The 25,509-nt window shown below is 31.1% G+C and overlaps 1 protein-coding gene across 1 annotated transcript in view; it reads left to right on the top strand.

Annotated features, from left to right (window-relative positions):
* The window catches only part of LOC139489126 (QRFP-like peptide receptor), a 61,455-nt gene that overhangs the window by 17,797 nt on the left and 18,149 nt on the right, over window positions 1–25,509 (top strand). The window lies entirely within an intron of this gene.

Below are 25,509 nucleotides of genomic sequence, written 5' to 3'. Positions count from 1 at the left end.
AATCATGTAGTTTACATTTAACGGATGTTTAAGAGTTACAAGTCATCACTATTTACAAGTATTATCATTGTGATTATGAAAACACCTGGAGATGTAAAAGCAAACAAAAGCCTTATGCTTTTTAAATTGAATAAATAAGTCATTCGTCCTTCAATATCATTTGATAGTTCATACCTGGTACTTCAAATAAAAAAAAACCCAATTAAGTTAAAAGTAGTTCAGTGAAACATTGTTTACATAATTGCAATTAACTTATGATTGGATGTATCTAATAAAGCAGGTATAACATGTAAACAGTACAAAACATACATTTTATTATTGTCTGGCAATAAATGTATTTGTATTCAAAGCAATTAATTTGGATTGGATATTAAATGATTATTAGCTTCAATACGAACTTAACCCATATAGTTACATAATTATGCGATGATTAATTCAATGCTTAAAAAGTGTGTAAATGCAAATTCTACTTCCGCAATAAAGTTGGCATAATTCTTTTGCATATGAATGATTAATTAAATAAGTTCAGATAATTGTCAGTATATTGCACTTTCTAAGTGTTTATCAAAAATGAGACTGTTCTACTGAAAAGACCATATAAAAGGAATTACCTTATTAAAAATGGTCCAATACAAACAAAGCAGCATCTGCTTGCATAATAAAAAAATATATAATTGTTCATTATACAACTTGTTATAATGTTAGTTGTAACCATCAACCCTTATGTAACAAAGTCAAGTATTTAGGAACTGTTCTTGACACCATATGTTTTAACGGAGAGTTCATGTCATGTCTTTTACCTGTTATGTTTCCACCAGTCACCTTCTTCCGATACAATTAATCGAAATATAAACCAATCCTATACTGCTAAACATCAGCACGGACATCTTTTCTCGTTTTCTGAAAAGGTTTAATCTTTATATGATACTAACAAATCAGATACTCTTTGTTGTTTAAAGGCAAAACAAATAGTAAGAGGAACACATTTTCGACAAACAATAAAATCAGAAATACAATACCTGTATTTAGCAAAACCTTTCGGATTTTTTGGGTTCTCAGTGCTGTTTTACTTCGTACTTTATTGATAAGTCTTTAATACTTTGACATTTTTATCTATTATGTCTCTTTGTTTAGTTCTCATGGCGTTGTCAATATCATGGAATTTGATGCGACTGTTATACAAGTGAGAGGTTAAGCTTTTGATTTTTCCATTAGACATGTAAGATTTAGGACTTTTCGTTTTGAATTTTCTCAGAGTTCAGTATTGTTTTAATTTTACTTTTTAGTAGACATAACGCGCGTTGGCGTACCAAACTCTGTTTTAAATTTCACTATAATAGTAAACCATTTTTCAAGTGTTATATTGTTCTGCCCAGTTTTAAGACAAGAAGAAATTCGTAAGTGTAGTTCAAACACAAACAAAGTTAAGTAATAATTGATCCTAATTATAAAAACAGTCTGTTGTGTAATGTTCAATTAATTTTATTTTTAAAAATATTTTTTTCTCTATTCTGAAAATACTTTTTTCAAGCCCGAATTAAGATATTGACAGTTATATTGGACTAAAATAATCGTTTTTGTCATGTATCTTATTATAAAATTTGCATAAGCCTACTATTCTACTGTTCGTGATGCTTAGTCTTTAGTTTTCTATGTAGTGTCTTGTGTACTATTATTTGTCTGTCTGTCGTTTTTCTGTTTAAGTTATGGCGTTGTCAGTTTATTTTCGATCTTTAAGTGTGAATGTCCTCCTTGTATCTTTCGTCCTTCTTTTTCTTATTTAAGCCATGTATTGCAAATCAAATTATAAATTCATCATTAATTATAACAAAATGTTCAAAACACGTTTGACTTTTTGTATTTATAATCATTTGATAATTGATTAACTTAATCAATGTTTAACAACATCATATTTTGTATTGAATCCTTTAATCGGAAGCAGTACGATTATATTAAAATTTCATGTTAATAAAGTTTTGTGTCTTTCAAGGTTGTAATGTTACATCCTTACTTCCGGTAAGGGTGAAGATTGACGACTGTTAAAACATTTAAACCCCCTGCATTTGTTTGCACCTGTTTTCACCTGTCCCAAGTCAGCAACCTATTGTACCGTGGTTGTCATTTATTGGTGTGGTTCGTAAGTATTTTGCATTTCTCATATAGATAAACCATTGGTTGTTCTGTATGAATTGTTTTAAACTAGTCATTTTGAGACCCTTTATAGCTTGTTGTTCTGTGTGATCAAGAGCTGTGTATTGAATGCCGTACTTAATGACCTATAATTTAAGCAAACCGCTATCTAGCTTCTACACATTATTTGCACTTGTAAATGTACTGAAATAATAATTATAAAACCTTTACCCGACTAAAAGATAAACAATGGTATCGATATAAATCACATTGTTCATCCTTCAAAAGTTATTATATTTTTAACTTATTTTATCTACAACTGTTTTAGGTTTGAATCACTGCATTTACGTTTGTTAAATAAAATGTTTTCTAATTTGATAAAATCAACTTATAGACTACAGAGAATTATTTAACAAAGGAAAACAAGCTGTGTGCATGCATTTGCTCTTTAAACAAAATCAAGATAAAATAATCATTAGCAAATACTTTCCTGGAACTTGAATCGGCTTTATACAGTAGATGTAAGTGCACAGGAAATGCACCTTCTACTTAGTGGCATGTTATGGTGTGCATTTGTGATTTCTTTTATATAATAAATACAGCTGATAATTAAATACGAAAGATACAAATAGAATCAATCTTCTAACATTTGAATTCTTATTTTATTTCCCACAAAAGTTCATAACAAAACCTTGATAACGTGACATTGTGTACTGCAAATGAAGTGTTATTTTTACTTATTGAATATCAATATCGAAAATCTTACTGCATTTAACTCTTGATTGATAAGATCACAATTGTTTATTTGTATTAAGTACACTATATACTCACTTTTAACTTGTAATGTTATCGATGGTGTAATAAAATGCTCTAATTATTTGATATTTAAAAAATACCAATTTGTTATTTCAAATCGGTTTGTGCAGTTTGTTAAAAACTTTCTTTTTGTTTTATTAATATAACCATTAGTTTTGTTTCATTTACACAAAACCTTTTTTCCAACAGACGACGAACGGCAATGGAATCGACCCGGTCTTTACGTACTGAACTTATTTGTCACAATAATTTAGCTACAAAAGAATCCTTCCTTTTGTTATGAATGCGCTAAAAATGGACTACAAATACTTCCATTATTGTGTTTATATATTCTAGATCTTTTACTCCTCCCTTAGAAAGTTTTGTGCTTGATCAAAGTCAGATTGATAACGTCTAACGTCACTAATCCCTTATCCTCAGACATTGTGACGCCGCTGATAATAAAATTGAGAATGGGAATGGGGAATGTGTCAAAGCGACAACAATGTCTGCTCACGTCTTAAATCCGTGATAAGAGAATTACGGGGCGACTGATATAGGCGCATTGAAGTACGATAATTTATTAAAAGACGTATAAAACAAAGTAAATCATGACCTTGTGAATTGCAACCGATAATATCGACAGTATGATCATATTAACTGTATACTGTGAATTCATTTATTTTCGTTGGTATCAATTTTCTTGGATTGAGGGAAACATTTTCGATTATATTTGATTTCGTGGTTTGCCAACCTCGGAAAACATAGCCTATTCAAAATTCGTAATTCGTTAATTAAGTTCGTGGTTCACTTGGTCCAACGAAACCCACGATAATTGGTATCCAACGAATTATAATGAATCAACAGTAACAATAACTTTTTAGTATCGATTTTATAATAATCAAAAAATAAAGCCAATGTAAAATGCTGATAAGGACACTAGAGATATTGCAACAATTTGTTAACGATTACATTTTGCATTTAGTGTATTTAATGGATCAATACGTGTACATGGATCCTAGCTAAATATACGGTCTATAGAAAAAAGCATCCCCATTTACATAAGGATTTAATATTAGTTTGGAATAAATTATTTACAATTACAGTAAAACTTTCAAACCTTATATTTTTACCCGTGAAAGGATTCAATATGGTTGTATAAATAATTTTCTTTGTTTTAAAGTTTGATCAATACCATCTTACCAATTTAGCTTTTAAGAATTAAATCACAAAGTGATGGTAACATGCAGGTTTAGCTATACATGTATATACGTAACTTAAAAAACTGTCAAACTCTGAGGCAATCCCAAACGGAAGGTCTATAACAAAATGTCAAAATCAAAAGCTCAAACACACCAAACGCATGGATAACACCTGTCATATTCCTGACTTTGTACAGGCCTTTTCTTGTGTAAGAGTTTTCACAGTTTTATTGGTTTGATTGTTATGTCTGTGTACGAATTTCAAAGGAAGGATTTGTAAAAGAGATAAACAATGATTTTGCTCTGACATTACTTCTGAAGCCTACTTTTGTTATTCTGTGACCACTTCCATATCTATGACTCCTAATTGGATTTTAATTATTATTAAACAGTAATATAACGCTCCATTTAGTTACTTGTTAAACTGTAACGCTATTAAATACTTGTTACTTTCGTGAGAAATAAAATGCTTCATCGCTTCATTCAAAGGATAGCACAAGAATAATGGTTATATGTGTTTCAACATACGAAGCGACATCATACAAACTACGTAAAACCAATTCCTAATGCACTTTATAACTGTCCATGAAGGAGAAAAACGTTCTTTTATATCAATTACATGATTGTTTCTTTTTTTTTAGTTAAAGAGCTACAAGTTGACACTGTACTGTTATAGTAATGATTATGGTGATGGTATATATTTGTAACCGTATCATAAGACTTATGTATTTGTGTCTGCAATATGTTACATAATGAATACATTGATCTTGTAAAGCTAAACTAAACTTAACCAAAAACATTTGATTGTAATTACTAATTAACAATGAATAAAACAAACCAGAAAGAATAACAACAGTTCTGACAAAGAATCATCGTTTGAATAACCGTTAGAAACCTGTAAATGTATTTTTGTAAATAGCACGTGCTAGCTTTTGGAGGTTAAATTGATATAATTTATTAGTTTGGACAAAACGCGTCTTCTGATTGCTGACAGTGTTTTGTCTATCGGGGTTGCGTTCAATATGTTCAATATTGTAGCAGCTACATAGATCTACATAGAGCTACGTAGATTTTTTAATACTGAAGGTGTAGCTAGCCTACCTGCTATGATATTAAACGCAACCCCGCTGATAGACATTATTTTGTATACGTGTGCCCGTGACGTCATCAACGTCTTTTCATGATTTACTCCGTCTTAAGGGCATACGATACAGTTTTGATCCTGTATTTACAGTTTGATTAAAATTTCCATATAGGCTATTTTTGCCTGAATAAATCAAATATGTAATAAAAAATATACCTCCATGTGCTACTTTTTTAGTTAAATGAGGTCGAAATTTTGTATATTTGTTCAACATTCGGATTAGTGACAGTATTTTTCTTTTCGAAAGAAAGACATAACTTTTTTGTTTTAAAAGATAAACACAAATTGTTTTTTGTTAAAAAATATACCTCCATGTGCTACTTTTTGAGTTAAATGAGGTCGAAATTTTGTATATTTGTTCAACATTCGGATTAGTGACAGTATTTTTCTTTTCGAAAGAAAGACATAACTTTTTTGTTTTAAAAGATAAACACAAATTGTTTTTTGTTAAATAATTTGTAATTTCTGTATTTCATAAGTATTCCAAAAATTTATGCAATTTTTATTCAGAAATAACTCATATTTATCAAATGGTCATGAATTGAGAAAAAAACGTAATTTTTTGCTGTACATTTATCAAAATTAAAAAAATTGCACTATTTTATAGTTTTATAAAATTTGGTCTACTTAATATCCCTGGTAAATGAAACAAAATGTCGTTTTAAAGAAAAGGGGTCCATGCACTCGTTTTCAAATTAAATCAGTTTGAATGATAAAAATCAGTCAAAAAATGCATCTTTTCCCGATATGTCACAGTTTGACATCGCGAAAATAACATTTTACGTTAGCAACGTCATTACCTCCCCTGTAACTGTATCGTATGCCCTTAAAATGGAATTCAGAATTAAATAATAAAGGATGACTGTCATATTTTTTTTGTCTATTCGAAATAACATAAAAAAAGAGGTGCACACTTTAAAATCAATTAAGTACTGCAGGCCATATTGTAGCATAAAAATTGTAAAGGCCATATTGGATATGACATTATGCAAAGTAGCATATTATTTACTTGGTTTTTTTTTTTTTGTTATTGGTTAGAATCGAAAACCTCTGAAATTTTTTAATATATAAAATGTTTCAACTGAATAGACTTTCTTAACACTAATTTTGAATTTAATTCAAACTAAATAATATCTATACTCACAACATCTTTATTGAATCAGATGTCTGCATATGCTCATAATATGAACGAACAAAGAAGCATGCGATACCAATTGTTGAGGGTAAATGGGCCCGGGAAAGAGGGGGCAAACAGATATTTTTTCATGACTTAACATTGTTCAATGTTTGAAACATTCAAATGTACAGCTAATGCACTGCGGCGTTGATTAGAGTGTACCGGATATTGGTAATTTGCTACGTCATCGCACGAGATAGTTGATATTGCCTTGTTACGATGAAAGCAGATATCGCATATTGACTTCATTTTTTGTTTGTATTGCAACAGATGGATATCAAACCAAAAATGTTTAATAAAACGATACATATGTTTGACATATTGCATAATTAATCTATACAATGTACTATATCATATATGGCATCCCAAACAAGTCGAGATGTTGGTATTTTAAATGCTATATGATTATTAATGCACTGTTGATACATTGGTAACTTTGTGGTAAAGTGTATGAAAACTCAATGTTTTACAAATAAATTCTGTAAAAATATCTTATAACTCTGAAGAAAGATTGATAATTCGAACATAATCGATGGTGATTAACACACTTCAGTGGAATTTGATTTTTTACAAAAGATAATAGCCAATTGAATCAAAAGTGTTTTATTTATAATATAACTTAACTTTCAAGAGCTTAATTTAAAAAGTTCGTACGGTTTCCCTTTTATTCGGTTTTTCGTCAACTGCATCTGTTTTTTGTTGCTATTAATTACCAAACAATAAAGCTCAATAATGTATTAATCTTCTTAAATATACATTTATTTGTAAACTTAATTTCCGTAAGCTGTATTGCTTTTAAAAAACAGTTAATTGTTAAAGCTACATTATCATGAACAGATACATCAATTTTCTGTTTCTAAGCTATTCAACAGGTCCACACTTTCAATATCCCATTTGTTACAAATGCATCTAAGACAAGAACTCTGACAATGAAAGTACAATTGAATGTTCGATACGATTTATGCTATGCTTAAGTTGTTGTAATTACTTTTCCGTCAATCATTACTAGAAATAGGTACTTTTAGTCAACAATCTGTTACATCACAACTGAACAGGGATACTACAATATATCATCTAGTTTACGTTCAAAGTAAAACTTTTAAAAGGCAGACTGACATATGTTTCATGGTATAGTGATGTATATTCTGTTTCGATAATAAAGTGTCCAATTTATTATATATGTTCTGTTACGAACATTTTAGTATGTTCAATTGAAACCAATATTGTCTAATTCTCTATGTTATTCTGGCGTTTTTAATATTGAGAAGAAACAAAACAGACGGAAGATACCAAGGGACAAGTCAAGTCTTATAAGCTAGCGTGAACTGACAATCATATGGCAAATAAAGAACGTAGACGAAAAGTACCTTAATAGTACACATATATCTGTATCTGTTAAACACTTTGTTGATCAAAATACTTGGTATATAAAAACACGCAAATGACAGAGCATGTAGAATTTAAAGGGTCAATCACAAGGCCTTGTAATTCAATTGTTGATCTAATTCGTCTTTTGTTTTTGATATCGGTGATATTGTGAGGTGTATCAATCGGCAGTTTTGACTCTTTTCTCCGTTCCTGGAGTGTCCGGAGTTCTAAATGTCCAAGTACTCGTCGTTAATTGCTGTTATACATTTGTAATTCTTGAGAGAGGTGAACAAGCAACAAATTCATTCTGTAGTCTCAAAAGTTTGCACAAAAACAGAGTAAATGTATCTACGAAATAATTTGATGGATAAACGAATAAAAGTAAAAGCAAAATCCCAGATGATTCAAATAGAACAGAGAAACTCGTTGCTGATTGCTCGAGACGAACAGTTATGAAGGGAAAATTGTGAGTACAATTCCAAAATGAGTTAAACAGAACAGACAAATCCTTCGTCGTTCAACTTGCCCGATGTCGTTGATACATGTACCTTAAATTTAGCAAATGTTTTGAACAAAATTTTTATTTATTTATCTTGTACCGCCAATGTACTTGTTTCTGGGCGTAAGTGTACCCTATTCGGTTTATAGTAAGCAAGCAGTAGTACCGACTCGGAGCTTTAATGTGAAAAAAAAATCTCTTGTGACCAACACAGGTTTCTAGAATAACCTGTAGAATAACTGATAACATAACAGAACCTATAAACCATTGACTGTACAAAATCCAAACTTTCGAACCTTAAGAGTATTTAGTAAACAGCTTAACCAAAGTAGAATTTTAGTGGTCACATTTACCTTTTACTTTCGTGGATGCGTTTCATGTATTTTAATCTGTAATATTACTGAAAGAATACTATAGTCTCTGATTACAATATCATTTTGTAAATAAATACCAATACAAAATAGTGCTTGTATTGAGTTCCATGTTAAAACTTGAAATGAAATGACAGTTTCACTGGCGTTTACAGTAGATGGAATTGTTTTTGATAGAAGAATTTTAAATACTTTACATTACTTGTTTGGCAACCAATGTGAAACATAAAAGGGAAACTCTTTGATCAAATTATGTAATGGAGCATAATAAAAGAACATTGCTATGTAGAAATCTAAGCTGCTTTTCTAATAATCTAAAATATGCAGAACTAAATTCCAGAAGTAAACTTCTTTTTTTCGAGGAAAAAGAAATGAACTTTATAGAGTGCAATTTCCCTCGCTTGATCTTTTAACCACACATCGTAAGAGATCAACAACAGATCAACAACAGCGAATTGTTCATGCAATGATTATCCTGATATCAACTGATTGCCAATATAGTGATGGGATGATTACTATACGTGTTGTCCCATTAGATTAATATGTGATTGAATAAACATTAAATTTAAATATCGATCGCCATCCTTGAAATATTTCGGGTTGAAAAAGTACTGATGATTAGAAAAATAACAAATGCACTTAAACTGTTTTACCAAGGTTATCCAAATTATAATTGATAATTTTGCGTTTGATGTCATCAGGTGGCAACTATTACATTTATAACAAGACGAGCATATATTAGAATTCATAGTAGTGCAATATACATACATGTACCGTTAAAAACGCAATATTGTTTTAAATGCGTTCTTTTAAAAATACAAATGTATGTTACATTTGTATTCATGTATAATTGGTAAAATTAAAGGTTTTACAGAAAAACTTGACGTAAATGCTTGCAATGGAGACTTCTACATCCCCACAAAAAAAACACAGTAAGCCTAGGCTCCATGTTGAAGACCGTATCTTGACTTATAATGGTTTACTTTTATAAATTGTGACTTGGGTGGAGAGTTGTCTCGTTGGCACTCATACCACATCTTCCTATATCTATCTGAATGCTTCAATTCAGCAAGTTTTACGCGACCAGTTAAGGCAATGTGATTCCATTGTTTGGATTTAAGAAGGGATACTCAACTAAACCGTAACGGTTTAAATAGCATCGAGCGTAGCGAAGGGAATGCGATTCTGATCTCCACGACCCCTACTGATAGTATCCAAACTAGATTCTGAAATACTTTTGAACAATCTGTAAAGAAACATTGCTTCAATGTTTGACGAGAAAACAAACGACTTTTATAAAATAAATGATTTTCGAATTTTCCAAACGCAGGATTATATTTAACATTTAAGTATTGTCAGAACGTAAAGATGTGCACCTAAATCTACCTTATGAACACTGTAGCCTACGTTCTAAAATTCACGTTTTTGCTTTTTTGATAAAAGAGGTCTAGTAGTGAATTACGTAATTTCTATCACGATACCAAAATGTTATAATTGATACATAAAAATAACACAAATGTGATCTTGAATATAGAATTAAACACGATTAGAAACAAGTTTTAATAGTATTGTAGTGGTAGGAAAACAATGCTCAGAATAGAATCGTGTCATTATGAAGAATTTACTGTGGAAATCAATTTCCGTGTAAATTTCATGACTATTTAGCAATGGGAGACCGACTAATGGAATTGGGTAAATGAAAGCATTTAATATTCTCCTACAGAAATAATTATGCTAAAGTCAGCTTGACAGAATATGATGAAATGATATTATTTAGTTCATATTCGACACATAAATTATTAAATTTGTATTCAAAATCAGATTCCTTTGTTTAACACGTTTAAAACGTTTATCATGTTTAGATATATTTATTTTTGTGGGGGTTTAAATTAATTATTTAATTATAGATGTATCATTGGCGTGCAAGCACACTGCACTGAATTGTTTAATCGGTATACATATAACCGTCAACCGTAATGCTAATGTGGTGATGCTACTTGTACATGTAAGTACTGTGTACGCGGTATTTCTAATGATTCTGATGAAACTTAATTTAATAATAAAGAAAGAGCTAAATATCTTGCATTTAAATTGTATTTTACTTCAAGGTTTGTTTTATGACTTAATTGTAAAAAAAATTTAAAGCTATTTTATTTATAAAAAATTACTAAATATCTGGATTTGAATTTATTGTTATTATACCACAGACTTCGAAATTAGTAATATGTTTTGTTGTAGTTTGGCATCTTCGTACAATATTAAGAAACAATAAAATCGTATAACTGATAACAGATTGAGGATAGTTTTACACTTAACTTTAAAAAAAAAAAAAAAAAAAAAAAAATTTGATTAAACAGGACGTAAGAATTAATCTAATCTGTCAAAGGTACGATCATTAGCTTTTATTTTTTAATTACCTGTATGTTTTACGTGGCTGACGTCAATACACATTTCCAGAGGAAATATCTCATGCTGAAAAGGGTGTTTACCAAACATAAGACATGCTATAAATATCTTTAGACTATTTGATGATAGAAACTGCTAGTTTATAATAAGACAAACATTTGTAATTAACGTTTTATATTCAATGTAATGTGTTAAGTCAAGGAGAAGAAGAAAGACATGCGTCAGTCAAATGAATGTATCTTCCGACTTACTTTATGATACAATCATATAAGATTCCAAGCCTCAGAGATATATACATAACTGTTGAAAGATGAGAGAACATCGGTTGATTTTAGTACGTAATTTTTATAGAGTTGATCAAAGATAACAAATCAACAAAATTCATTTTAATAAGATTTTGTATAAACGGTTATTGCATTGTTCAGAAACGAGCTTATACAAATATAAAAATGTACTGCGATTGCCAATGACACAACTCTACTCTCCTCACCTTAACCTCGCCTATCCTCTACATGCCGGCAAGCATGTAAGGACCAGACAACTCTTCACTAAAGACTATATGACATAGAAGTTATTTAATATAGGTCACCGTATGTCTTTTTAAAAAAAGCAAAACCATCAGTCCTTTTTCTGGTAAAGCTTTCAGCAATGCAAAATATGCGAGAATGTATAATAATAGTGCATTAAATATTAGATGTTTTTTCCAAACGATTCAGTATTGCCAACAAAAGAACCACAAAGTGATTTTATGAAATCGCGATCTGACATCTGACAATTTATAAACCAATACCACAGTGTAGATACTATTCTGTACGCTTTCCGGAAGTCGCGATTTTCGAAGCGAGAACCTTTTGGATCACATTTTAAATTTATCAGATATACTATATTAAACGGTAAGATGTTCATCTGTGCATTGCTTAATGATTAATTCAGCTGACATCGATATTCACAAATGGTTTATAATTAAATTTAGCACATTCATTATTCGTATCTTTGCCTTAATCAAGAGATTTTCAAGTGCATCACTAAGGAAAATCAGTCGGTGAACCTAAAAACAATCTTTTTGCACCCTTACTGTACAAATTAACGTAAAATCCAGACTTAATTTACTAAATAAAGTATATTTAAAGTGGTGGTAAAAGTTTCAGCCAGATCTTTGAAGCCAGAAATAAAAAAAATTACACTTGTTCGAATTTCGCACTGTACGATCAGTCTCGCTTGTATATTTTGAAACTGTATGATCAGTCTTTATTTCACTGTATTCTAGTAGTGATTTCAAAGTTATTTACGATACATTAGAAGATGGCATTTTTCTAAATAACACAAATGTATTTTAATAAATTCACATCCTGTAAACTTTTCAAACATGTTTTAGCTTGATAGGGTGTACTCGACTTACTACATTAAGATAATTTTTAATTTTTATTAACCAATCATGGTGCCCAAAATTTGAGCTATACAATCAAATGAATGAATTACAAAATAAAGCACAGAAAATGATTAGAATGATTAAAGTACATTTAGACAACAAAAAACAAAAACAACACATGAATACACATTTACACTAATTAACCTGATATAAACCAAGTTATTGACAAAACATAGTTGTTAAGGGTGCCACTGTGACCTGGAGAAATAACATAATTCTTTATAGTACTAGGTCTATGGGAGACAACTCCTGATCAATTTTATTTCCTATAATTATATATCTATCTATATTTTTCTTCTATTTTTTTTTTTTTTTTTTTTTTTAAACAACAATATTTTCTATAATTTTCTTTCGTTCTTCAAAAAGGGAGTGCAATAAATTAGAAAAGTTTGAAGTTACAAACAAATCTTCAGATGAAAGAATCCAAACAAATTTCATTTCATCAGATAATCTTGAAAAATTTTTGAATTTGGAATTTAAATTAGATAGATGTTGAGATCGAGTATCTTTTAGAACAGGACATTTTAAAAGAAAATGTAGTTCGTCTTCAACTGCGTTCTTACATAGCTTACACTTTCTGTCTTCAGCTTTAATCCCAAAATACCTCCCTCTTTCGATTTCAAGATCATGACAGCTAGTTCTAAATCTTGTGATTATTTGCCTGTCTTTTTTTGAATTTATTTTTAAATATGGTTCAAACATAAAAATATTTTTAAATTTTCTGTAAGTTCTTAATTTATTGCCAGATTGTAAATAAGAACACTTCCCAGAATTGCTTTCTAAACTAGCTAACCAGCTTTCTTATAAGGATGTTTGAATGTGGCTGAAATAAGAAGAAGGTTTGTTTGTTTATATAAGTTTCAGAAATGTCCTCCGTTATACTTAAAATTGTACAAACATACAGATTTAATTGTTATATAAAAATGCATGTATTTACAAACATTCGAGGCCGTACTGTAGCCTATAATTGAATACAGTTCCTTCACTTTGTTTTGGATGTAGATCTGTCTCTTTCACACTCAATTGTACACCACTTTGTAAAGCGATGGTTTATAGTGATAATGAAGTCCGTCTTTCCGTTCGTCCGTTGGACCGGTAAAACATGTTTCGCCGGTTTTGCAAGCGCATCTCCTCATAAACCACTTAATATACATTGGGGTTTCCAGACGTTTTTAAATGGAGAGGGGCTCCAATCCAGGAGAAAAGAGGATTCTAAATATATGTTCCCATACAAATGCATTGAAAGTTAAAAAAAAGTTTCAAACCGCCGGATCCCAATTTTCTTGAATCCTTCACTGGTACAACTGTTAATTAATTTTTTTCTCGGATTCCGTATCATAAATTATAATATAAAAAAGAAGATGCGGTATGATTGCCAATAAGACAACCGTCCACAAGAAATCAAAATGACACAGACATTAACAAATATAGGTCACCGCATGGCCTTCAACAATAAGCAAAGCCAATACCACAAAGTCAGCTATAAAAGCCCCCGAAATGACAATGTAAAACAATTCAAACGAGAAAATTAACGGCCTTATTTATTAAAAAAAAGGAATGTTTTTCGAATTTTATTAAAAATCTTTTATGGGGTTTCTTTATATAAGATACGGACTTGAACATTGCATTATATGGGGGCACCCATCAGGTATTTCCAACCGTGACCCTCAAAACCAATTGTTAAACTTTTCTAAAATTGCTCCATTTTTAATCAATTAATGTATAATATGGAGCTTCTATTTCGAATTTTTGGTAAAAATATTTTTGATGTTTCTATATCTTAAATACGGACTTTGTCATAACCTTATATTGGGCGTACCTATTTTATATTCACAACTTCCTTCAGACAAGTGTCATAACTTAATGAATCTTTTTCAGATTCCTTATCATTTAATTCAATTGTGTACCTCTTATTTGGTTTTTCGAAAAATCATCAGTTTTTTATTTCCATGATAAGGACTTTTCCACTACCTTATTGGGTGGTACCCGTTTACTATACGCAACTTTCAAAAACTTACCATATACTAGTATTAATAAAACTTCCTCGTATTCGTTATTAAATGATGCCCCTGTGCACCTATAATTTAGTTTTTCTGGTGGTTTATTTTATTCCAAAACATGGACTATAGAAGTGGCGGGGTATAATTTCGTGAATTCTTTCCTCAATACCTAAAGTTTTTAAACAAAGTTTTCTCTATCTATTTTTTGTCATTTTAAAAGAGACAGGCTTGATGTATGTTATCACCAATTGGTCAACGGCAGACGGTGTAAATAGTCTTTAAAAATGTAATAGTTAAACAGATAACTGCAACGACACACTAGTACAAAGTCCACAAGCAAATCATGTATTGCTTTTTAGGCATTTGATAAAATAAGTATAAAGACTGATGGAACAAAAATATGATTATTTTGCCGTCTACAAAAATCATCAGAAATATATTTGTATTGTCTGATGAAAGAAATTACACGTTATAGTTCCAGGGACACAATCATAATTTCACATAGACACGTATACACCTTCAAATTGCCGTTGTTTGTCAGTCAATGTCGTTAAAAACTTCCATTTGTTGTTGTTTTTTTCTTCAAAATCACGACTGGTCATACAGACAAAAAATCTGAAATCGCTACTAGAATACAGTCAGTTTTAGACTGATCGTACAGTAATTTATTTTGGGATCCTCAAGGAAAGCATATTTTTTATTTGAAATACGAACATTCTACTTTAATACGATAGGAATATTGAAACAGTATATATTTAACTGTAAACTGGTGTAAATATTTGCAATAAAAGATAATTTGCTTTGTACTACGAGAGCAAAATTGTCAATCGATTTCACTTTTTTCTATGAAGTTGGTGTGATGCACACGTATATTTTATATTCTACTGCATGTTTTTGTTACAGTTACTCATATTTATGATGCTATACATACATTTAAGATGTGCAAAGCACTTTATAGATATAGGAGTAAACAAATGATGAGAAAAAGCACCAAAACAAAACCGTTCTGTTAGCCAGTTTGAAATCCTCGCTTCGAAAATCGCGACTTCCGGATAGCGTACAGAATAGTATCTACACTGTGAATACAGTTTAAAACCAAACGTAAATACAATATATGATGAAGCAGAATTACTTAATTCTACTTAATTTTCATCAAATGCATTATTAAAGAAAACACTTAATTGATTGTTATTACCGTTGCTTTTTATACACTAATTGCAAACGTTTATGTTATATAGTGTCTGGCGTCTGTCATGTACTGATAGTAATTTTGACATGCTATTATGTGGTTCCTGCAAAAACTTGAGAGTGTTTGCAATGGCGCATTACATTACCATGAATGTAATATTTTCATTAAATAAACAAGTTATAAAAAGATTATATTAATATATCACACTTGTGTAATATATCTTTATCAATTGTATCACCAATTATTTACGCATATGTATTGAGAAGACGAAATTCAACCAGTAGGATTTGTTTCAGTATAAGCACGCGAGTTGATGGATTGTCCATTAAACTTTTCTTTTTTGGTAAATTCAAAAATTACACTTTTGTGTTAACGTATTGAAATTCTGTATATATTTAAGATTTTCTTGGCATATAGTAAAAGATTCATAAAAACATGTAATTATCGCTTTTCATGACATTGCTTTGTAGTGAACTATTTAGATCTACAGCAACCGATGTTACAATGGAGGACGGTATTTCTTAATAACAACCGATGTTACAATGAAGGACGGTATTTCTTAATAACAACCGATGTTACAGTGAAGGACGGTTTGTCTTAATAATAGCACGCCAAGAACTACATGTATCAGCCTGTGTTTGAAAAAAGTACTTCTTAATGTCCTTTTTGAAAGTAAAAACAGGCTCGGATCCAGCCATTTCTAAAAGATGGGAATTTCGACAGATTCGAGTCATATAACAAGGGGTGGAGTCCAATTCATTCAAGTCATACTTAAAGGGGATTTCTGACACATATAAGTCATTAAAAAGGGGTTGGTATTCAACAATTTAAGCTAAAAAAAAAAAAAAGGGGGATATCATGTATGTTCCCATTAAAAGCATTTTTTCAAACAAACGGGGGCCCAACCCTCGGAACCTCCCTAGATTTGCCACTGAAATGTACACTGTGCTAACGTTGGCAATAAAACATGAGGACTGATGAGATTTCAAAAGCAAAAGAAGTCATTAACAATTATTATTCGTTATTTGGGTTACTGTTGCACTGACATTAACCACTTCTCTTTTTTAGTTAATTCTTTTAATTCTATTGATGATACCCCTGACAGAAGTATCATTTCTCAAGGAATCCGCTATCAATAATTGTTATCTTTTCAACATATACCAAACTCCATGTAAATTCGACGTATACAATGCAAGTACGTAGTTAACTGCTCGTGATCAAAAACGGGTTGTGTGTGTGGGGGGATGGAGGTGGGGGTTATAGTTTTTTTTTTAGCTGAGTGCTTTTTATTGACTAGCAAGCAGTAGCATATCTTGGCGATGCCTTTATGTAGTTCATGTATTATTTTTTGTGTTTATACATTAAAAGATTTCAGAAACTTTTTTTTTTCCTGCTGAAACTAATTTTTCGATTGTTGTTTATTTTCTGCAATACTTTGTTAACATGCTAACTTTAAATATGTGATGGAGTTTTATTTTGTTTCCGTAATGCTTATTTGCTTCATTCATGTACATCTATATGACTAATTGTTCCGTCAAAGACATTATCACTTGACGCTGTTAAGTTTTCATTTCATCATTCATTGATTTTTTTAACAAAAACTAAAAATCAAGCGAAAAAGGACTATTTGTTTCAAATGTCATATTTGTGATTCAATAATAGATTTTAACTGTTCCCCATTATAGAACGAAAATGGATGAAACTAAAGGCAGTAAATGTCTAATTAGCAATAAAATACTAATATTATCTGACGGCTAAGTCAAATGGCGAGACAATTCTATTGTTTATTGTTCATAAGATCAAAGGAAATGAATTTTCACGAGATTTTATATATATTTATGATTTTATTACTCTTTTGTTTCGTGAGGCATTTTGTGATAAATGAAGCATATTAAGAAAATCAATATCATCATCTTGCTATTAATCAAACAATGCGTGAATCTGGGAGATTCGTTATTCCAAAATCGTATAGTCTAATGGTTCGACCATGGAAGAACTATAAATAGTACTTCATATAATATAGTATATTCTTTTGAGTGTATATGCATTTTATGCTGCCAATGAATTGTAACTACACATATTATTATTCTTACTTATATCGGCAAAACAATACTTCCATGGGTAAACTTAGGTTACATTATTCGTAATATAAACTTTAAGGTAAAAAAATATAGTGAACAACTGGGGTTATGTCTACAAAATTAAAGGTTAAAAAATAGATTTGCCCTTTCTGTCTTAACTTCAGTCAGTTACAAATTACAATCATTACAAATGTACATGTATAATTATTTAAAATTTATGATCTAAGATTTATGATTTTGTTTTTTTAATCATTTGATTAAATAAATGTGAACTCTGTAACCTGCCTTTATATATAGAAAATTATTATGTTCACTTTTTATAAATTGTGGCTTAGATGGAGAGCTTCCCATTGGCACTCATACCACATCTTCTTATTTATAATATTTTTTGACGCATGTGTGCGATATATGTAACACGAATTAATTGACTCTATTTTGTTTTCAATTGCTTTATTTGTTTATATATACTATAGTGTATCCTCTTTAACATTTCAAAACACTAATAAAATTGATACCAGAACTCAATTTACATATCAAAAGTCAATAACATTGATATAAAGGGGATGAGCGAATGAACTATTTATATGAGGGTCTGAATTAGGTGTTACTCGTTTCTTTATTATTCATCTTTCTCTATTTTTTTATTCATCTTTTACCCCCCTCCCCTTTTTTTTCATAGCACCGCATTATTCTCTATAATTCATTACTTTTGCCTATTTTCTCTATTCTGTACTGTTTTTCCCACTGTTTTTGCCCTTTATTCTTCACTTTTGTCCAGTAATCTCAATCCTGTTACCGCCAGCAAGACCCTCATGAGAGAAATAACAATTTTTATCAGACATCAAGAACCATTGCAGATATCAGCATTAGATTACAGGACATCAAATGCTTCAGTCACTCACTGTGAACAAATTAATGACAATAGATCACGTCTATCGCTATGTTAGTTTGACTCTGGTTTAAATTGACCCAAAAAAGAAGTTTAATTCTGGAAAATGTATACAACAGGGATAGTTTTTCTTTCAGAAATGTTGAGGTAATTTGTTCTAGTTATTTGATAATTTTGAAAGAAAAAAGACACAAAACATGTCATTCTTTACAACGCGATATCTCATTTGTCTTTTCCTGAATTAGATAAACTTTTACCAGTAGGCCAGACCCTTTGTGTCGGCACTATTAATGGTAATTATATAATAGCCGTTTTTCCTCATTGAATTACAAAGCAGTCTGTTCGTATATTCAATCTGATAAAATTTGATACAACTTGGTGATAAAAATAGTTCTTACATGTAAACCGCTTTCCAACAATTGAAAAGCTTAAAGTTATTCCCGCCCTTCTTGTAACCATGTTTCATGTCGGGTTTGTTTACCGTGGTTTATAAATGCTTTGAATTTTGATTTCACTGGTTATTTTGAGTCGTAATAAAAATATTTCAAGTCAGAATAACAGATGGTAAAGGTGAAATTAAAAAAGTCCAGAATAGCTCACACTATAGGTTGCACTTTGTAAATACAGTTGTTTCTCAATACACGCCTCTTTTGGGGAGTAATTGAATATTCATAGAAAATTCATTTTGTTTACATACTGGTTCCCAGTTATGCTCTCTGTGTTCCATATCGCAGAGACAGAACTTGGGAATGTTACCAGTAAATAAACACGTGCATATTGTTTACATTGAAATCTGTGGTAACCTTTCATTCGAGGTAGGGGTAGTTAAGAAAATTAGTGTAAGTTTAAACTCTGAGAAGTTCCGGACATATAAACGTTGAAAATATGCCGCACAGCCCTATATTTTGACCTTTGAAAAAAATTGTGGTGCATATGAACTTTCAATTCTAGGATAAGATTTTTTTCAAAACTTCATAGTAAAAGTGGTACCGTTTTAGCCGTAAAAGGAGTTCCTATGGGAAATTGCATTGTCAATATTTACAGAAATGCAACCTATATAAACGACTAGAACACAAGTGTAGTACCGGCGTTTGCCACAGAAAATGGTGAGTTAAAACTGGAGCATAGCTACAGTGGAGATCACTTCTAACCTCTCATTAGAACTGTCAGAATATTCTGTCATAGAACTGTTCTAACCTGTCCTAGAACAGTTCTAGCTAGAACAGTTCTACCCTAGAACTGTTCTAGGTAGAACTGTCAGGATCAGTTCTAGGTAGAACTGACTAAATCAGTTCTAGGTAGAACTGTCAGGATCAGTTCTAGTGTAGAACTGTCTAAAACTGTTCTAGGTAGAACTGACCAAATCAGTTCTAACCGTAGAACTGTCAGCAGAACTGACTAAATCAGTCAGGACTGTAGAACAGTTCTAAATGACGTCACTGCAGAAAGGGCAATTTAGAATTTAGAAGAAAAAAATCAGTTCCAATTACTTTACTATATATAATAGCAGATGTTTCTATATTTTTTACTGATCAAAATTTACATGTACAAATATCGAAGTGGATAGGAGGTTATCCAACTCATCGGAGAAATATTTTTATGAGATTGCAAATCGGAAACATCATTGTTTACGTTTCTTCGTTCCCCGTTTTTAACAGTCTCTTCGTAAATATAACTCTGCATTTAATTCAAGTAAATTTAATCTTAATTTACCTTGTTTGCCTTGGATTTACATTCATGATTTAAGATTCTGTTTTGACAAATGCTCAAACGAAAATTGTACAGTGGATGAATTATGGGATATCATAGTAATGAACACAGTTGTTAAACGCAAGAAAACTATGTACATTTGCACTGAGGTCTCAGATTTGCATTATCTCGTTGCCAAACTTATCCATAACGATAATGAATAATATCTGGGAGTCTGGAACGTCAGAAAAATATACTCGATCTGAACATGAATGAAATATTTGCCACTGGACGTAAGGCTACAAACAAAACCAATCATTTTCCTTCTTCAAATTATATAAACAGTATAGTCAGTATACCTTTCCAAGAAGAGAACTTTTCATACATGTACTTTTCATTTTAAAATAAAGTATATGAATCAGTGATGTGAGTGTTAGATGATGCCGTTAAATAGTTCTGTTTAAAAAAAAACCATCATGAACTACTGACTAAATACAAAGTCACTTTTTGTGACGGTTCATTATTTAATAATTTAAGTTTGGATGTAACGGGTCTTCTGTCGTTATTGTGTTATCAGCGCCCATAGACATAAGTTAGTCATGTTTGTTCAATTTCCAATATTGCAGTTATTTATATATACTACAGTAAAAAAAATATAACTGAAGTACTGTTCAACTATATAGACTCACTTAAAAAAAGCAAATATGGTCAGTTTTGGTTGATGCGGTCAAAAGATTTTATTATACAACTCAGTCTGAAGTATTAAAACTACTGATATTTGTTTACGATTCAATACTTTGAATAAAAAGAGGATATGCTGGCACTATAAATTCATGCGAACAAAATTTTGAGGTCATTGTTTTCCAATATTGCTGTAACTTGTATATTACAGTCCCTCTTGACCTAAAATTATAACTGAATTACTGTACAGCTATATAGATTTGCAGAAAGAAAGAGCAAATAAGGTCAGTTTAGATTGATGCGGTCAAAAGATTTTATTACACGACTCAGTCTGAAGTATGAAAATTACTGATATTTGTTTACGATTCAATACTTTGAATAAAAAGAGGACATGCTGGCACTAGAAAATTCATGCGAACAAAATTTTTAGGTCATTGTTTTCCAATATTGCTGTAACTTGTATATTACAGTCCCTCTAGACCTAAAATTATAACTGAATTGCTGTACAGCTATATAGATTTGCAGAAAGAAAGAGCAAATATGGTCAGTTAAGATTGATGCGGTCAAAAGATTTTATTACACGACTCAGTCTGAAGTATGAAAAATACTGATATTTGTTTACGATTCAATACTTTGAATAAAAAGAGGACATGCTGGCACTATAAATTCATGCATACAAAATTTTGAGGTCATTGTTTTCCAATATTGCTATAACTTGTATATATTACAGTCCCTCTTTACCTAAAATTATAACTGACTTGCTGTACAGCTATATAGATTTGCAGAAAGAAAGAGCAAATAAGGTCAGTTTAGATTGATGCGGTCAAAAGATTTTATTACACGACTAAGTCTGAAGTATGAAAACTACTGATATTTGTTTACGATTCAATACTTTGAATAAAAAGAGGATATGCTGGCGCTATAAATTCATGAGAACAAAATTTTGAGGTCATTGTTTTCCAATATTGCTATAACTTGTATATATTACAGTCCCTCTTGACCTAAAATTATAACTGAATTACTGTACAGCTATATAGATTTGCAGAACTAAAGGGCAAATTAGGTCAGTTTAGATTGATGCGGTCAAAAGATTTTATAACACGACTCAGTCTGAAGTATAAAAACTACTGATATTTGTTTTCGATTCAATACTTTGAATAAAAAGAGGACATGCTGGCACTATAAATTCATGCGTACAAAATTTTGAGGTCATTGTTTTCCAATATTGCTATAACTTGTATATATTACAGTCCCTCTTGACCTAAAATTATAACTGAATTGCTGTACAGCTATATAGATTTGCAGAAAGAAAGAGCAAATAAGGTCAGTTTAGATTGATGAGGTCAAAAGATTTTATTACACGACTCAGTCTGAAGTATGAAAACTACTGATATTTGTTTACGATTCAATACTTTGAATAAAAAGAGCAGGGGCGGACTCAGCCATTTAAAAAAGGGGGGGGTTCCCAACCTAGAGTAAAGGGGGGGTTCCAGCTACATGCTCCCATTCAAATGCATTGATCGGCCAAAAAAAAGGGGGGGTTCCAACCCCCGGAACCCCCCCCCCCCTCTGGATCCGCGCCTGAAGAGGACATGCTGGCACTATAAATTCATGCGTACAAAATTTTGTTTTCCAATATTGCTATAACTTGTATATATTACAGTCCCTCTTGACCTAAAATTATAACTGAATTACTGTACAGCACCCTTTTTATGGAAGATCAATGCATTTGAATGAGGACAATTTATTTTAGTTGGACCCCCCCCCCCCCCCTTTTTTTTTAAACTGCTGGATCCGTCCCTGGTGGTTTGGGCCGGAATAACGTATTACATTAAGGTCAGATAATTTTGTTATGTAAAACGAGTCATCCTGCAGTCTCCCCGAATGACAAATGTAAAATAAATGAAATAATAATGCCCCCCCCCCAATATTAACGGCTTAATTTATGTTCAAAAAATGAAAGAAAAACAAATAATTTATGTAACCAGGTAACACATCGACAAAAGAAAATCACTGAATAACAGGCTTCTGACTTAGAACAGGCACATACATGCAGAATATGGCGAGGTTAAACATGTTCTCTTGCCGATTATAATTTTTAATCTGAAATAAAACCGGCAAAATAGCAAAACTCTATATAATATTAATCGCTATTTTGCCGAAGCCTTTATATTAAGACAAATATTTCTTAAAACTTATAAATCAATTCTAGCCGTAGAATTTATAAATCAATTTTAGCCGTAGAATTTATAAATTAATTCTGGCCGTAGAATTTATAAATCAATTCTAGCCGTAGAATTTGAAATCAATTCTAACCGTAGAACTGTTCTAGAAGTAGAACTGACCAAATATCTGGTCAGTTCTAGCTAGAACTGTCAGGATCAGTTCTAGGGTAGAACTGTCAGGATCAGTTCTAGCTAGAACTGTCCAAATCAGTTCTAGGTAGAACTGACCAAATCAGTTCTAGCTAGAACAGTTCTAACCTAGAACTGACTAAAAGGTGTCAGGCTGACAGTTCTACATACTGTTCTAGAACAGTTCTCCTGACAGATTCTGACAGAATTTATGAGAGGTTAGAACTGATCTCCACTGTAGCTAAACCTCCCTCTTGTACGACAGTTGTATATAGCTACTATTCCATTCTCAATTTTATTAACGGAATATAATTGACGAAGATAGTAATCAGTATATACGATATAACGACCTTGTAGTTTATTCAACACAATCACAATCCTCAATTGTAAAGACTTGTTCGTTCGGGAAATACAACTGTGTTGTAGTAAGAGATGTTTGTGGTATAGTCAAAGTTTTAATTGTAGAGCGGAAACATTACTACATTTAATACTTTTAAGAATTGCTGTACCATTGCTGCAGCTCTGAAGAAATTATAATTATCTACAAGACCTCAAAAAGATGAAATAGGTCACAAGTAAACCCATCACAGAGAATAAAAACCCGTAAAAAATACATTTAAGTGTGGAAACTAATCTAGGTAATGAATAAATTTGCATGAGCAGAAAACATATAATGTTATATTTCTTGGATGAATATTTGTGTTTAGTTTTTCTTTGCCAATGCTAATACATATAGGATTGTTCGGAGAAAGACCTTGCATTGGATAAACTCCATTAACGGCTACTATAACGGCAGATCCTCTAGGATTTGTGTTCCCTATTGATTTGAAACAATTGGTTTGGCTATCGTGTTCCTCCGTTCGGATTAACATTGTATAATACAATGAGGGCCCTCATGGGGTTTTTGATTATGTGATTACTTGGCCGTTTTTTTAATGATTATTTGATTATTAAGCCAAATATTTCATGATTATTTGATTACCTAGGACTGTATTTTTAGTTCATGATTATTTGATTACTAAAGATAAGCAAATATTTAATGATTATGTGATTATATTGGCAAAAAAATGGTGATTATGTGATTACTAGGACCCCCCCCCCCCCCCCATGAGGGGCCTCTACAATATATTTTGCAATCGTGGACAGCAGAGTTCGATCTATGGTACCAGTTACACCTTCAGCGATCTATGGTACCAGTTACACCTTCAGTATCTATGGTACCAGTTACACCTTCAGTACTCGTAGCCGATGTTTATTATATTCAGTGCATGCTAAATACGAAAACTACATGAAATTCATTGTCAATTATAGTCGATTTATTTACTTGTTATCATGAAAATGTGGATGCTTAATGCATAAACGTGATTAGGTTTCAATGCACATAAAATGTAGACACGTGTCAAACGTTGATTTAAGCTTCTTTCAAATGTTTAAAAGTAGTTGGATGAATAACGTTTAAATTTGATATGAAAAGTAATTTAAATTTTTCAATTTAATATTAGAAACGATCTTATCTCAGGGTAAACGTACCAAGTTGATAAAAGGTACAGAAATCATCTGGTAGTTAGTTGAAATTTAAAAGTTTCAGTACAAAAACATAATTTTATTAAACTGAAAATTTACTATAAAACTCTATCTAGTTAATAATCATGCAATAGCTAATCCGCTCGCACTACTTACTTATTTTTAATTATTGTTTTGATTTCATATGTTTGGACTTAAGTGCAAATTTTGTGAGTCTGTTGCCGTTTAAATGCCACTTGTTTGCTAGATTGGTCTTCCAAAATGTCTTCATTTTGAACAGCTCAATGTCCGACACAATAAATAAGGTATTCAAAACGTTCCAAATCAATAGCCGTTGTATATTGTATATTTATTTTTAATATCAATTGTGTTTACTGTAAACATGTATCCCAAACTGTTATATAAGGAATGCATACAGTACTATTAAATGTGTTTGTCAAATTGATTTGTGCCTATTTGAAACAATTTTATTTTTGCTTTAGCCTTCATATGGTTTAAAAAAAGAAATGCCTTTTTTTCAAAGTAAGCTGATTTTTTCTTTTATTGAAAAACATCTATAAGGCAGAAAAAAATTAAAAGCA

Source organism: Mytilus edulis, chromosome 9 (genome assembly GCF_963676685.1).
Source record: "Mytilus edulis chromosome 9, xbMytEdul2.2, whole genome shotgun sequence".
Taxonomy (NCBI): Eukaryota; Metazoa; Mollusca; class Bivalvia; order Mytilida; family Mytilidae; genus Mytilus; species Mytilus edulis.
The sequence above is the reverse complement of the archived record's forward strand: the minus strand, read 5'-3'. Positions and strand labels throughout refer to the sequence as shown.